The sequence below is a fragment of the Passer domesticus genome, chromosome 3 (genome assembly GCF_036417665.1).
Source record: "Passer domesticus isolate bPasDom1 chromosome 3, bPasDom1.hap1, whole genome shotgun sequence".
Classification (NCBI taxonomy): Eukaryota; Metazoa; Chordata; class Aves; order Passeriformes; family Passeridae; genus Passer; species Passer domesticus.
In genome coordinates this window covers 99,825,989-99,840,715 of record NC_087476.1, presented here as the reverse complement: position 1 = coordinate 99,840,715, position 14,727 = coordinate 99,825,989, and the positions used below count along the sequence as shown (strand labels likewise).

General features: G+C 35.7%; 1 protein-coding gene and 1 long non-coding RNA gene across 5 annotated transcripts in view; one reads left to right on the top strand and one right to left on the bottom strand.

Moving 5' to 3' along the window:
* PLD5 (phospholipase D family member 5) overlaps positions 1-14,727 on the top strand; it is a 334,219-nt gene that overhangs the window by 95,666 nt on the left and 223,826 nt on the right. The window lies entirely within an intron of this gene.
* Positions 7,759-9,548, bottom strand: LOC135298208 (uncharacterized). The gene is made up of 3 exons (XR_010360221.1): positions 9,418-9,548; positions 8,712-8,769; positions 7,759-7,898 (listed from the first exon to the last, which is right to left on the bottom strand). It is a non-coding gene; the product is annotated as an uncharacterized LOC135298208 (long non-coding RNA).

Genomic DNA, 14,727 nt, shown 5'->3' with positions numbered 1-14,727 from the left:
TCAAATTTCTCCTCTTACATAAAAGAATGCAAAACAATAAGTTGTTTACAGAAAGTGTTTGAGAAAGTTTGCTATAAGAATACAAACATCAGAAGGCTTAGAAAATCTTTCAAAATCAGGGCAGCAATCATCCCACATTTGGGGAAACAGAATTTGTTTTATTAGCTGTGAATGTTGTTGCTACCTAGAGGAATATTTGCAGATTGTTTCAGTTTAGAAAGGCTGATGTTTTAGCTGTATAAAAGTTCATTCAGCTGAGGAACAAGGAATTACTGACTTTATTTATCCAATATGTTACAAGTTTTAAATATGTTATCAATACTGTATTCAAACACAAACTAAACATGAAAAAAAAAGTGATAGATTCTGAAGAATCTGGAAATAAGAGAAAAAAAACCCCCAGTATCTTATAAATTAGTCCTTCCGCTCTCAAAGTAAAAGAAATGGCTCGTATCTCCAAGAGCCAGCTTATTTGGTAAACCTCTATACATCACCAGGACTTGACAAAGGAATGGATTGGAATTTTCTGTCAGTACAGACTTAGTATTAAGTGACCAGAGAGGTCCTGCAGTACAGCAAAGCTCCTTGCTATTCTCCTCTTGTTTCAGTCTTCTGTTTTCTTACTCTCTTCAATGTTGCAGTGCAAAATTATTCAGCAGTTTGGCTGAGAATGAGAAAGAAACTTCACTGCATAATGACTAGTTTCACATAAACTACAACTTATCCCTGGGGCATTTTTTTCTAGAAAGCTGATTTTCCTTAATTTTCACAATATATACTCAGGCTTCAAATGAAGAATCTGCATCATTGACAATGAGAAGATACTATAGACGACAATTATGATTATTTTAAAAAGAATGTGCTTTCTGTTATATCATACAAAGCTCTAGCAAGCCTTTTGATCAACTTATCCAGTACTCTTGCCCAGTTCTGTGACAAAAATAATTTTTCTTTACTAGTTCTTCCAAATTGTAGTGACATTTGTCATTCTGTTCTTCTTCGTGCACTGTAAAGAGATAAAATAATGAAAGAACTTCTGTCTGTCAAATACACTTCTTCTATTCTCTGTTGATAAAAGTCCCAGTAATGCCAGTGAGATTTACACCTTGTGACGGTGGGAAGCAAGAAGACATTTTAATTCATATTTCCGTATTTAGCAGAGTATGGCTTAGAGGTCCTCATCTGCTTCCAGCTATGATAACTGAAGGGAGTGAGACTTAGTGAATTTAGTAAAAATTAAATAGATAATTATTGAAATGTTTTTAGAAACACTAACCTTATAAAAATTGTATAAAAGTTGAAGCCCTGGGGTGCCTGATAAATGTGTCAATAAGCCATCCGTGCTCCCTTCCTAAAGTGAATGGCTCAGTGAGCCCAATTTTGCCTTCTGAATAAAGCAGTCTGGTTTCCCGCTGTTGACACAAACGACCCCTTCTACTGTTGCACCCTTCTCTGTTGAGTCCACTATCTCTTACCAGTAGCTCCATCCCCTCCTGCAGTGAGGAGGAGATTATCCCATTCCGTCCATCTTAATGTTTCCCTGCGGGCCTGGAGCTAAGCATGCACTAGCTTGCTTTTCCCCAGCAAGTATAAAGCATTAATGGCAGATAAGTCACCCATCAGACATTTGCTCCATGCTCACTTTCATTTAGTTTCCCAATACCTTGAAAAGATAGATAGCACTCATCTGAAACAGGCTGGTAGGTGGAAAGGTTGACACAGTTGCTACTGCCTTTTCATCTTTTGGAGTATTATAGTAGTGGATTAGATGATATCAATCATATAATGTTATGTACAATATATGGTGTTTTCTATTTTATGCTTTGAAGTAGAAAACCCAGAAGGTCTGTTTTATAAGCTCAATGTACAGTCATATGTACATGGTACCTCATGAGAATAGTTGTTAGCAGTATGGAGATTTAATTAGCTGTGACATAAGAGCTTGGAAATATCTATTCTGGAAGCTATTGATTTTGTCTGAATTGTGCAACTTAGTTTTTAAAATTTACATAGATTTCTACAGCTGCACTGATTAAATTTTCCATTTGCATGACAAGGTTAGGTACTTCATAAAATGCATTTTATACTATGCAAGCAGCAAAATGAAGCATCTCTCTCTGTATGATTTTATTGTTAGATTCTTAAAGTCTTTATATGTAAAGGTACATCCTTCTTAGAGGCAAATTATTATACTGTAAATTGAATTCTTTTGGAAGTCCACTGGATGCTCACACTCTCACAATGCTATTTTAATGTGGGATACATTCATCAAATTCTAGTGACTTTAGATGGTGATATTGTGTTTTGTTTCCCCAGTGACCCAAATGGAGAGAAATAATTGTTTTAACATATAGGAGGTATTTTACTGGAAGACCTACTGCCTACTTTGCACAGCTTCTTGCACATTTACTCTCCTCGCATAAACATGAAAGCCCACAAAAGGTGTTGTGATTTAGGCAAGTGGTTACTGCTGACTAGACTCCTTCCCTAAGACATTCCAAGCAATGAGCAGCATGGATCTGTGCTAGCTCTGTGCAGGACTGGTGTCAGAGCTCTGCATGTTCCCCTGCTCCCAAGCAGAGATACCAAAATACCCTGGACACAATCAGATGCATCACAATGGGGTTGTTATTCCTGTTTCAGTACCAGTGTGGCTACAGCTGAGAGAATAGAGGAAGAGGTGGTAGGAGGAGGTCAGAAGCATAGTTGAGGAAATTGGGACAGAAATTCTGAGGCTTAGATAGACTCAGGAAGGATTGGTAGATTCCAGGGAGGGGGTCGGGGACTAGGCAGACCTGGATTCACCTGACAATATTTTGAGCGGAAGCTTGGCTATCAAAAGGATGAGAAACCCTGAATGAGGAAATCTAGGAGTGTGAAAAGATAAATCACGTACAGGCTAATTTTCCCTGTCAGTTTCTCCAGATATAAAATTATTACAGTAATTTTTAGGGATGTATAGGCACATTTAAAAGTGTGCATCAAATGTTTGTACATCCTATATTTCTTTAGAATATGCTTTCCAAAAGGAGATTGCTTATTTCCCTAATTTTTCCCCTACTGATGGGGAAACAGAACTGAATATTAATATTTATTTTTTAAAATAAAATTTGCAGCTAGCTAAGAATCTGGGCACCTCAGTTGTGTCATAAAATTGTTTGTCTATAAAACCAGATATGACATATCTCAGTGTTTGGAAGGCCTCTCTCTCCTGCATCACTTAAAGTATTCATTGAGATTTCCTTTAAATTATTCAGTGGGAAGAGACTTGTAGAACACTGATAATTATGGGGAGAATCAGCTATGAAAGGATTGCTCTAAAATGCATACTGCAGAATATATTTCTGTGCATCTGTGTGTGCCAGAACCCTCACCTGAGAAAAAACAAATTAATCCATATTTGCACTGAAGAAATTGCTTTCAGACCAAAGTAGTGGATTTATCAGGATTCACCCACCTCATCCAAATTCAGAGACCTCTACAAGAGTTCCTCCTCTATTCTTGTGCAGTTCTTAGAAGAAGAAAGCCTGGATAAATGATAGCCACAGAAAAGTGAAACCAGTGTGTAATGGGAGCTATAAAAAGCAGCTGATATCAGAACTTCTAAAACCTGCACCCAGTGAGGAGCTCACATTCAGAGTCCAGTCCTCCAGATGTTACTTTTCTGAGGGTGATCTGCATTACTTAAAAGTTCGTTAGGTAATTGTGAATGCTCAAACACATATTTTTATACAAGCTAACAGCAGACTGGCAGAAAATACATCTAATACAATAGTCATGGTAAATTACTGTAGCAGTTTAACATAGCCCATAGAGTTTTTTTCTATTCCAGTTTTAATGACCATATCTCACAGTGAAGCTAAAAATGCTCAAGGAAGTATGAAAGAAGGAGCAGCATGAGTGCAGTGGTAAAGGGAGGGCAGAATCCCCATCAAGGAAATTTTAACAAAAAGTCTAGTCTTGGACAAACTCAGAAAGACTAGTAGATGACAGAGGAAGGGACCAGGACAAAGCAGACCTGTATTCCTGAATCATGGGACAGTGGTGGTTTTTTCAGCCTCTTATCTGAGCTGAAACAGATAATTTTAATGCTTTAGGGGTTTGGTTATTCTTTTTCCTGAATAATGTCTTGCTACTTCTCTCTCCTATTTTTAGCTAAGCTCCTAACCAAGAAGATAAAGCTAATCAACCCACAGAATAAATATGGAATTCCTCTGAGTAAAATCCAAATTGTAGCACGAATTTAATTAATCTTTTTTTTTTTCTCTCTCGCTAATATTTGGTAACTAGCTAATCCAATATGATATTTAAAAATAAAGGCAGAGCATATAAACAAGCAGTGATGAAGAGTGTCATCCTATTCGACAAAGCGTGGTTAATCTGTATGGTCTTAAGACTCTTAGAGATTTCCAAACCAGATGATATGTTGGGAACAGTGCTTCTTTTGAATTGCCCAGTGGTGTTCACCTGTTCATTTCAGACCTAACTTAAAGGTTTTAGTGAGCCTTAAGTTCCAGCTGTTAGTTAGTTGTGGTGCTGCTTCATTTACAATGAATTGTGCAGTTCCTAGTTGTCCTCCTTATTGCTTGGGCAAACAGCATGGGATTCTGCAAATGAAAAACAGGGAATATGTAAAAAGAAAAAACAGCAATGAAAAGAATCATGCCTAGACACATGCAACTTCAGTGTTCAGGTTTTCATGGAGGCAAAACCCATCCCTTTGAATGGATGAGTGTGTGTATGTATGCTGTGGAGCTAGAGTTTTACTCCTGTAGCTAAGCTTGAACAGTGATCTCTTTGGAGATCAAGGTTCCCATCTTTTGTTACATGTGAAGAAAATAATGTGTTACTGCATAAAACTGCTGCAAACTTCACTTTCGCTTAGTATAATTTTGATTTTACAAGGAAGACTGTTCATTAGATTTACATTTCTTTTTAAAGTAGATTCTTGAAGAAACGTAACATATTTTGACAGGGCTTTTATTATTCCAATTTATTTCATTAGAAATATTCAGGCACCTTGAATCTTCTAAATAATTTACATTCAGTGGAGTAACTGTCTGTGTTGATAATTCCTGGTTGGGTTTTTTCCCCCCTAATTGCTGGTCTATTTTTACCAATATTCCTAACTAAAGGTACATTATGCAATGAAACAGATAACAATCTTTTTTCCACAGTTTTATTATTCTTTGAAGATCAAGCTTCAGTCAGCCATTTTATTGCTTAGCCATTGCTGTACTTCTCCCCTTGGTTAAATACCTTACATATGTATCAACTCAACTGAAGTGCTTAGAAGCACAAAAAATTCACAACCTTTCTCCCTTTGAGCCATGAGGTTGTTATGAGATATGGTGCAAGAAATAATGTTTGCAGTGTGCACTAGTGGACTGGCCAAATTAGCATGTATTTTGCATTTGATTCACTTGCTTAAAATCTATATTTCTATTTATTTCCAGAAGTTAATGTAGAAGGATTTGGAAATGCTTACACTGGGGGGATATTTACTCTAGGAAATATAGCTATTTTGGAGTGCCATTAAATATTTGCAAGAAAGTAGAGGAATGGCTGCTCCAACAGAAATTACTGTGAGGTGGAGTCAAACAGGCAAACAGTAAGTGGTCCAGTCAAGGCAATTTTTAAGTACTTGAGAAAAAAGGCCACACATGATTGAAACTTGACTTGGACTAGACTGACAGGACATTGGAGATATAGTTACAGAGTTATGAGACAGAATCAGATTGCACTGAAAATGTGAGACCATCTCAGGTCATCCTGGTTTTCACCATGCAGAGTATAGGCATGAAGTGGTGATGTAGAAACCTAAGGTGAAAATTGCATGACAGTCCAATCCCACCATAAAGATGCAGTCCTGAAAAAAAGTGGGTGGGAATTAGATACATAAGGGGAATACCTAGCTAGGAATTTCCAAGTATGATGAGAATTATTAAATGCACTCTTTAGGAGTTCTGTATAATTTTCATGTTTTTGTAGTACTAGTTTATGGTACCAGATGCTCCCTCAAATCATGTACCATTGACCATGTTGGAAAGCTTTGTAGAAGTTCATGGATTAAATACTAAAGTTTGGAACTTTGATATAAGTTGATTCCGTTTCTGTTCTCATACAGCAATGATCTTACTATTCAGAAATTTTTTTTTTACCTTATTTGTTCGTTAGTAAAGATAAAACCCTCTTAATTTAAAGCAGGGTTTTTTGATTGTGAAAGATGTCAAAGGTTTATAGATATTGATTAAGAAGTTAGGTTGTAAAAATAAGTAAAATGGTAGTAAATTTGTTGTAAGTTTTTTGACAATGATATACAAATGCATTTTAATGCATTAGTTAATATGGTTCAGAACTATTTACATTTCTATCCAGTTCAGACCAAATAAAACGCAAAGGGCAGAACTGAGTGCGCCTTGCTGTGTGTGATGGTTAAGAGTGAAGTAACTCCCCATGTTCTAGTAATCTGGTAAGACGAACAGGTATTAATTAGGCATTACAAATATATTGTTTTTTTTCTAAAGATATTCCTTATAAAACAGTTTGTGCCTGACTTTTCCACCAGTGGGAAGAGGCCAGCTCTGTCTTTTCTGCATTGTGACTTTAAGTAGATGAAGTGAGAATTAAAGCCTCTACATCTTTTTTGACTCAACAAAGAGTTTTCTCAACCTCTTTTCACAAGAACCATTTTATAGAATGCTGCTTTTTGTGAGAGAACCAGGGAAATTGTTTGGGGTTTTTTTGTACCTTACCAAATATCACTTGCAAGAGTTTTCTGCCTTTTTCAGATGGCTTTAGGTAAACCAGATGCAATGCCAATCAAGTGTCAGAGCAAGGTTTCATGAACACAGTCTCATGCATTTCTAGTTTATGTTTAAGCATACTTGTGATTTCTGTAGAAATTCAATTCTTGGTACCATGTGAAGTTATCTTGACAAAATCCATTATAACAACCTTCACCTGCATCCAAACTGAATCTCACTCTAAACCATGCCACCTCTGAGACAGCTAACAGAATATATCTTTAATCTATGACTTATTTTTGTTCTATTTAGTTACTGTGAACATGACTATGAGAAAGAGACCTTAAATTGTGCAAGTCATGATGCTTACTCCCCATACGTAAGAGAGTAAGAACAGAAATGGTGGCTGTATTTTTCTTTGAGTGGTAGATTTTCAGTGGAATTCAGGTTAGAAGAACTGGTCATGAGGCAGTGGTGTTTCATTACTACAGATATCTGGAGGCTCTCATCATCTTACAAGCATACAGAGAGAATTATTCTGTATTCTAAAATATTTTTATTTTGAAATTCAAAATAAATCATAGAATGGTTTGGATAGGAGGACCTTTAAAGGATGTGTAGTCCAACACCCCTGCAATGAGCAGGGTTTCTTCAATGGGAGTGGGCTGAGCATACAGCATGACCTTGGATGTTTCCAGAGATAGGGGCATCTACCACCACTGGGCAATCTGTTAGTGTTTCAATACCCACATTGTAAAAAACTTCTTCTTTATATCTTAGCTAAACCCACCCTCTTTTAGTTTTAGTTTTTACCTCTTGTCCTGTCTCCACAGACCTTGCTAAAAAGTCTGTCCCCACCTTTCTATAAGCTCACTTTATTTATTGAAAGGCTGCAATACAGTTTCCCTGAAGATTTATATATATCAGCATACAGAGCAGGGATCAATGGCACCTATTAGTCTCTAGCCTCACCAATTTCACAAAGAAGAATACAAGCATCATACCTGAGCCCTTGAGAATCCATGAAATGTAGTATTATGGGCTGCTGCACCTTAGTAAGTAAGAAGTTGTTTGGAAATCTTATTCACATGATGATGGATTGCCATTGCCTTCTTGCCATCTATGTAGGGTTTATTTTGTGAATTCCTTACCCTGTGATTTCAGGAGTAAGCAAATGACAGATGCACCAACGTTTCAATTGGATGTGTCATGATGAATTCTCCATCTGTCCATTGCTGCTCTAGTGAATTATGATTTTCTCTATAAATAATGGCTTTTGAAAAATAAAATACTTTAATTTCTCCCGCCTGTTACCTTACAAGCAAGTAGACAAATGTTTTAGAATATATCCTTAACAGAAGGTCATTTTAAGAACAGTGCTTTTGTTCCAGTAGCTGTACTTCAAGGGATGAAGAAATGTTCACTTTAGAGATTTGCGGCTTCACAATAACCTCAGGGTGCTTCAGGAACTTTAGCAGTTTTCTATTTTTTTTGCCTTAGAGGAGAATAATACCAAAGAGATTGTTCTAGAATCAGTTAGTGTTTTAATATGTCCAATTCACTTCATAAGTGTTGGCTATATATTTATCATTGCAAAAGTTAAAGATACTTAATCCAGTACTTCTTACTTGACATCTTTCTATGAATTTTGAGATGGCTAATGCTAAAAATGAAAGGCACAAGGGCTAAATCTAATTTGAGATATGCATCGTTTTCACTGATCTATTTATGTACATGGTCTTATATCTGGAGGGGTTTGATACATTAACACTCTCTTCTCAACTCAAGTCACAAAACAGACACACACTTTTGGATTTAATTCAATTACAAGAAGTCATATTTTCTGTGAAGAGCCAGATAAATTTTTCTAAAGGGATAGTGGCATTATAATGAGAAGTACTAGCATTTGCTATAGAGCACATTAATACCCACATCCTTGAAAGCCATTTGGTAAATGAAACTTACCAAGAAGTTGCAACTTCTTTGTTAGCTAGAGATCTGCTCACATGAAGAAGAATGCATTCTAGAAGAAAAATACAAAAAATTTAGCTAGAAAGTGTGCTAAAAAGTTAGCACAACTTGTTATATCTTGATGCCTAACTGAAGGCACCAAAATCCATGTTTGGGAGCTGAAATATAGAATCTAAATGTCAGAGGTGTGGTCTTATATGTAGGTAAATATGAAGGCAGGTGTTTGATTCCTATCTTAATGTTGTACATTTGAAAATTTCTTCCAACACCTGCAGTCAACTATTCAACCAGTTCTGTATGTGACACTGGATATTTTACTGCCAATAAAATCATGAAGGTCAGCCAAAATACAGGCTTGAGAAGTATCTACACAATTAATCATGGCAATTTACTTAATTCAGTTCTGCCTTATGCATTTAAGCACTTTGGGAAATTAATAGCTTTACTGATTAGTGTAATAGAAACTGAAAAAATAGGTGTCTATTTTATCTTTGATATGTCTCTGCTAACACTCATTATAGTGCTTAAAGTCTCTAGATATTTAAATGTTACAGCAGTAAATAGCCTTTTCTCACATGCATACTATTTTGCTTATGCTGTCTGCAAACAGTTATTGAGAATAAATTATGGAATTGAGATTAATTTCTATCAGATCATGTAATTGTATTAGGAAAATATGTTTATATATATATATATATACTCAGGAATTCTTGTCAGACACAATTCTATACAGATGTATTCTTCTAAAAGACAAGATGTTTGCAGGGTTCAAAAAATGCATGTTAACACTGTAAGAAAACTTCTTTCTCAATTAGGTGACCTCACATGCTTACTGCTTCAGTGCTGCAATCAGAGTGTTATCAGGAATTAATTAGATAAACAAGAGGTGTGACTATTACTTCTCAACCCCAAGCAAAAAGCTGACACACACTTGTGTTTAATTACCAGTCAGGTTGCACTTTTCAGGACTGCCATCCCTGTTGGTACATAACTCATCTTGCAGTTCCACCTGTGTTCAATTAGTTTTGACTGTCCTTGAAGGTTCCTGATACCAAAGCCTCCAGACTTGCAGGGATAAATCAGCTCCTAAAAACATTACCTTTCTGTGCTGAGTAATGCTTGGTTAATAGTGAAAAAGCAGACAGAGAACTGAAAAATCACTGTCTTGACTGTGAGAAGGGCAGTGACTGCCAATAAATATTAGCACTGTAACTCAACTTTAAGGTAATGTCTACAGTCTGTTCTTCAAAACAATAATTGATGAAAGCTGGTAATTTGTTTTTGGAAGAGTTTTGACTAGATGTACTTCCAAACTGAATTTCTTAGTTCATGGAATTTTCCTGTCTAAAGGTACATACAATTTCTGTACATTCTTTGGTGTCTTTTGCCTGATAAAAAGAAGGATATTTTTAAAATAAAGTAAGTTTAGGGAACTTTGATGCTGTTCTATAAAGGAGGAGAGTGATTGCATGGAATAAGTTATAATCCGCATTAGGACAAATTGAATGCTGAATACTAATGAAAAAGAAAGGTTGATTTTTATGTTCACTTAAACTTTTAGATTTTCTGAGATTTCAGAGAATAGCTTAGTAGCTCCTTATTGTTGAAAAATTGCATTTTAACAGTAGCTTGAATCTCTCAATTATTTGCTTGTAAGCACTGGTTGTTATTCTGCCTTTCTCACTCTTGAATATTCTAGTTTTTGGAGTTTTATTCCCTTTGTAGATTCCGTTCTATAGTTATGTCAGTTCTTACTAAAAATTGTATATACACTGACTGGACAACGTTGCGGTTGTAAGTCTGGAACAGGCTTCCAGTCAGTTTTTCACTAGTGCAAAGACACAAAACTACAGAAAACCATCCCAATGAATTGTAAACATGTGTAGTCATAGTGAAAAACTAACCTTTTAATGTTTTCCACAGTTAGCTTCTTTTGCCATTTTATCCACTGTTTGATAGTCTTGGATATTACTGTTTCCAAGTGTGCTTTTGAACACCCACATCTCAATATAAATTGGGCAGTTCCCACAGGCTTCTTCTCTACTCCTGATATCCACAGAAAGGAAAGGGGGCATGTAGGACTCATGGGGGTGTCAGCAAACCCGAAACAGGTGAAAGATATGGATCTTCACCTCACATGTCATGTTTGCTTCCCAAGGAAAAGCAACACATCCAGCTTGTTCTGTTGTTTTCTTGACAGATGGTACAAATACTATCAGCTGAAAACTGCTAGCCAATGTAGTATTTTGAAACTGGAGATTCCTTTTTCTGCCACACAGCTCCACTTCACAGTCAAGCTGGATCAATCTACTAATCTGAACCTAATAAAACTTCGGAAATGTAGTAGGTACTGTGAGGAAATGAAGCTAAATGTGGAAAGTCTTGGTTCAAAACCTAAGCAGCCATATGCTCCCTTATGACTGCAGGATCAAAGTAATAGTTTTGCAAAGTTTGCAAAATCAGCATAGAAACCTAAGAGGATCAGATATTGAGGACAATGCACTTCGCAAAAGTGAAGGCCCTGAATTGGCCAGTTTATGTTGTGATATCAACATGACAATTAGTGTCTGCTAAGGATGTTAGAGGGTGAATAGGATCAAGCACCTCTTTTAAAAGTAATATTTATGTGACTGAAGTGTTCCCTTTATAATCTATACTCCTTTTTACATAGCTCTACAATCTATCTTATCACCAATTAAAATATATTATTCTCATGTTTTATCCGCTCTGAAATAAAGCAGCATGACAAAACCTATGAATTTAATAATTTTATGAACTTACCTTCCTTCTTAAAATGTATGCACACACAACTTAGTATCAGGAGATCATACTGTGTCATCTTACTTTCAGTAGAACTTCTGTTTGGAATCATCAGGAAGAGTACTTAATTGCTGGTGGCATAATGTCACTCAGTAAAACTAGTAAAATATTAGACCTGCCCATGATATGTGAGCAGGATTAGTTATGTTAGTATTTGCAGTTATCAGATGTATTGTGGCAGGAATATTAACAATAAAACAGATTATTTGAATTTCACAAGTATATTTTGAAAAACAACTGTGAAATTGCTATCTCATGCCATGATTTTAAAACTTATAAAGTGCACTAATCTGACAAAAGCCAAGAACTGAGCCTGGGGTTTTGCAGTGTTATCACTGTATTCATGCTTTTGCTCTTTTTTTCTTCAAATAAGAAAGGTCTTTCTTGGAAATGTGAATAAGCAATATGTAGTTGTACATATGTGAACATATTTATTCATTGAATAATATAAATAAGATTGGAAGAGTATCAATATATTATCACACCAATCCTCACCAGCCTGCCATAATTCCTGAATTATTATACAACCATTTCCAAAATGATAGTGCTTCCTTCAGGCAACTGTTTAGCCCTTGGTTCTCCTACTGCAAGATGTTTTCTAACGTCTATTAGAAACATTTGCCATAATTCAAACGTTATTGTAAATCATATTCAGAGAACACTTGCAAAAGTTTTGTGCTTTTATTTTCTAAAATACTAAGTCTTTGATAATTTTTTAATATTTGCTCTTTTTTCTCTCCGTAGAACAAACAGATTCCATTTTCTTTGCACTATAGTTTGTAGATCATGTGGGGATGGTGTTTTATTCTCTGCAGTCTTTTCAGTTGTTGCATATCTTGTATGCATGACAATGGTTAGCAGTCAGCTTCATAACCCAGGTGGGGCTCTACCAGTACTGAGCAGAGTGAAGCAATTTCCTTAAGAGTGTTACCTGGTAATAGCTGTAAGCAATAATTTCTTTTTCATGGCATCACATTGCTGTTGATATTTGTTCAGTTTCTGCACTGCCTTATGCTTCACATCCTTTTTCAGGGGAATGCTGTTTATGTGGTTTTCCTTTTTCAGAACTTTTGGAATAACATTCAGCTGTATAGTGAAGGAGGAAATTGGTGGATTGTGTTACCTCAGTTCACAATGTATTTTAATTTCTGCATTGATAACATACGGAAGAAATACTTTACTGAAGGTTAGGGTTTCCATATCTTTGGATGTCTTTTGAGTATTGGCTTCTGACCTTCACTTCCTGTCCCTCTTTCTCCCCTCTTCTCAATGCTTGTTTTTTACTTTAAAGAATTTCTAGCAGTCTAGTTTTGACTGTAATACATAATTTTATTGCTGGAAATTTACCTTAAGGCCTCAGGCAGAACTTTAATAAAGAAGACTTTGAATTGACAGAAAAAAAGATGACTTTATACTCATAGAAAAGTTACTGTTTGTTTTAGTTATTTTCCCTGGGGAGGTTTCTAAACTACTGGCTGATATGGAAACTGTGGTGTCCTTAAAGGAGAGCAAAGCACTCTCAGGAAAGTGTTTGGATCAGAATATTCCTTACTGATTTACTCAAGGCAAACTCATGCAAACTGTAAATAAAATCAATTATGCCTTGCATACAGATCTAAATTAGCACTATATTTACTACCATTGCAAGTGCTGATTGTTCCTAAACTACAAATATTTTGGAAAAATAAGTATATATGATGTATGTTGGGAAGCAATAATTTAGCTGGAAAACATTGCAGGCTTTCTCTTGGTTTAATTAACTAGAAAAAAAAAAAAGGAAAAAAAAGTACATCTTTGAAATAAATCCAGATATGTCATGCTAAATTGTAATCAGCTGAGACAAATACTTCTGTGGTTCTGAATTTGCGAACAAGAAAACACATTTCATTTAGAATTTAAAAAGAAAAATAAATCACTTGCTACTGAGGAAAATAACATAGATTATATTATACACACAAACTATGCAAAATTAGATACAAAATCAAGTTTTTGTGAGTCAGGAATACTAGAGTACATATTGCCTGGCCTTGTGAACAGAGAACTTGATTTCCAAGCTTTATTCCAGAAAATTTCATGGCACTTTCATCTGTCTGACCTTGACACTTGTCTGACTTTGCTAATAGTGATACAATAGCTATATCTTAATATTCAGACTTAACAGAGAGTAGCAGGTCTTTCTACTTTCTGACTTGCTGATTTTCTTCCTTATCATGAAATTTCATAAGTCCACTTATGATTTCCTGAAATGGAGGCAGTAAGAATATTGATATCACAGTAAGAATATTGCATATCACTCTCTCCTGCAGTGACACCTGTTTACTTTTCCATCCCTGCTGGCACTGTTCTTTCCACTTTTAGACGTTATTAAGTCAGCACTCTGTACCAAACCATTTTGTGGACTGAACTGGCTCCTCTGCTTTACCTGGCAGATCTTCCCTGGTGTAAAGTTTAGACCAAAACAGTGTTTTTCAACTGAGCAGAGAGTGAGCTGAGAAGTTTTTATTGTCCCTTATTTAGTATGCTGCATATCTATTCCCAGCAAAGTGATGAGCTCTATGTAATTGAAGTGTGTTAGCTGAAGAAGATGTTGTCGGCTTGCTGAGAAGACTTTAGGGAACTCAGAACTGGAATAAATTCACTAGGAATGCATAAACAAGTACTGAAGGGAAGAAAAACCTATCAGATCTTCAAAAAACAAAAGTAAATCTTTAAGATTAATTTTGAATATGATTAATGGCTTTTTAACTTATGGTCTTCTAATGTTCAAAGTAATTTGGAAATAAGTTTTCAATTAATCTTTTTTCTTGATTGTTTCCTCCTTGAGGATGTGTTTTTTGTGCTCATGAGTCCTACATGTTCATAACAGTGCCTATATTGTGTGGCTGAGCAAACATACGTGGGCAGTCTTAAGGATGCCTTGTGATTTCCTTGACTGTCTAAAGAAAAATAGTTAGAAATTCCTATTGTACTATCATTACATTCCATAGTGCTGCTGTCTCCAAAGCACTGTCACCTGCACAGCAGGTATAAACCACTTTCTAGCAGCATCAAAAACAAGTGGAAGAATTACTAGATACAGAAATGTAATTTTCTTATCTCTAAAACTGATGGATGATGGCACAGATATATCCACAGCGTGGAGCAAGAAAATGTTACTTTCATATGGATCCATGATACTTCTCTATCAAGA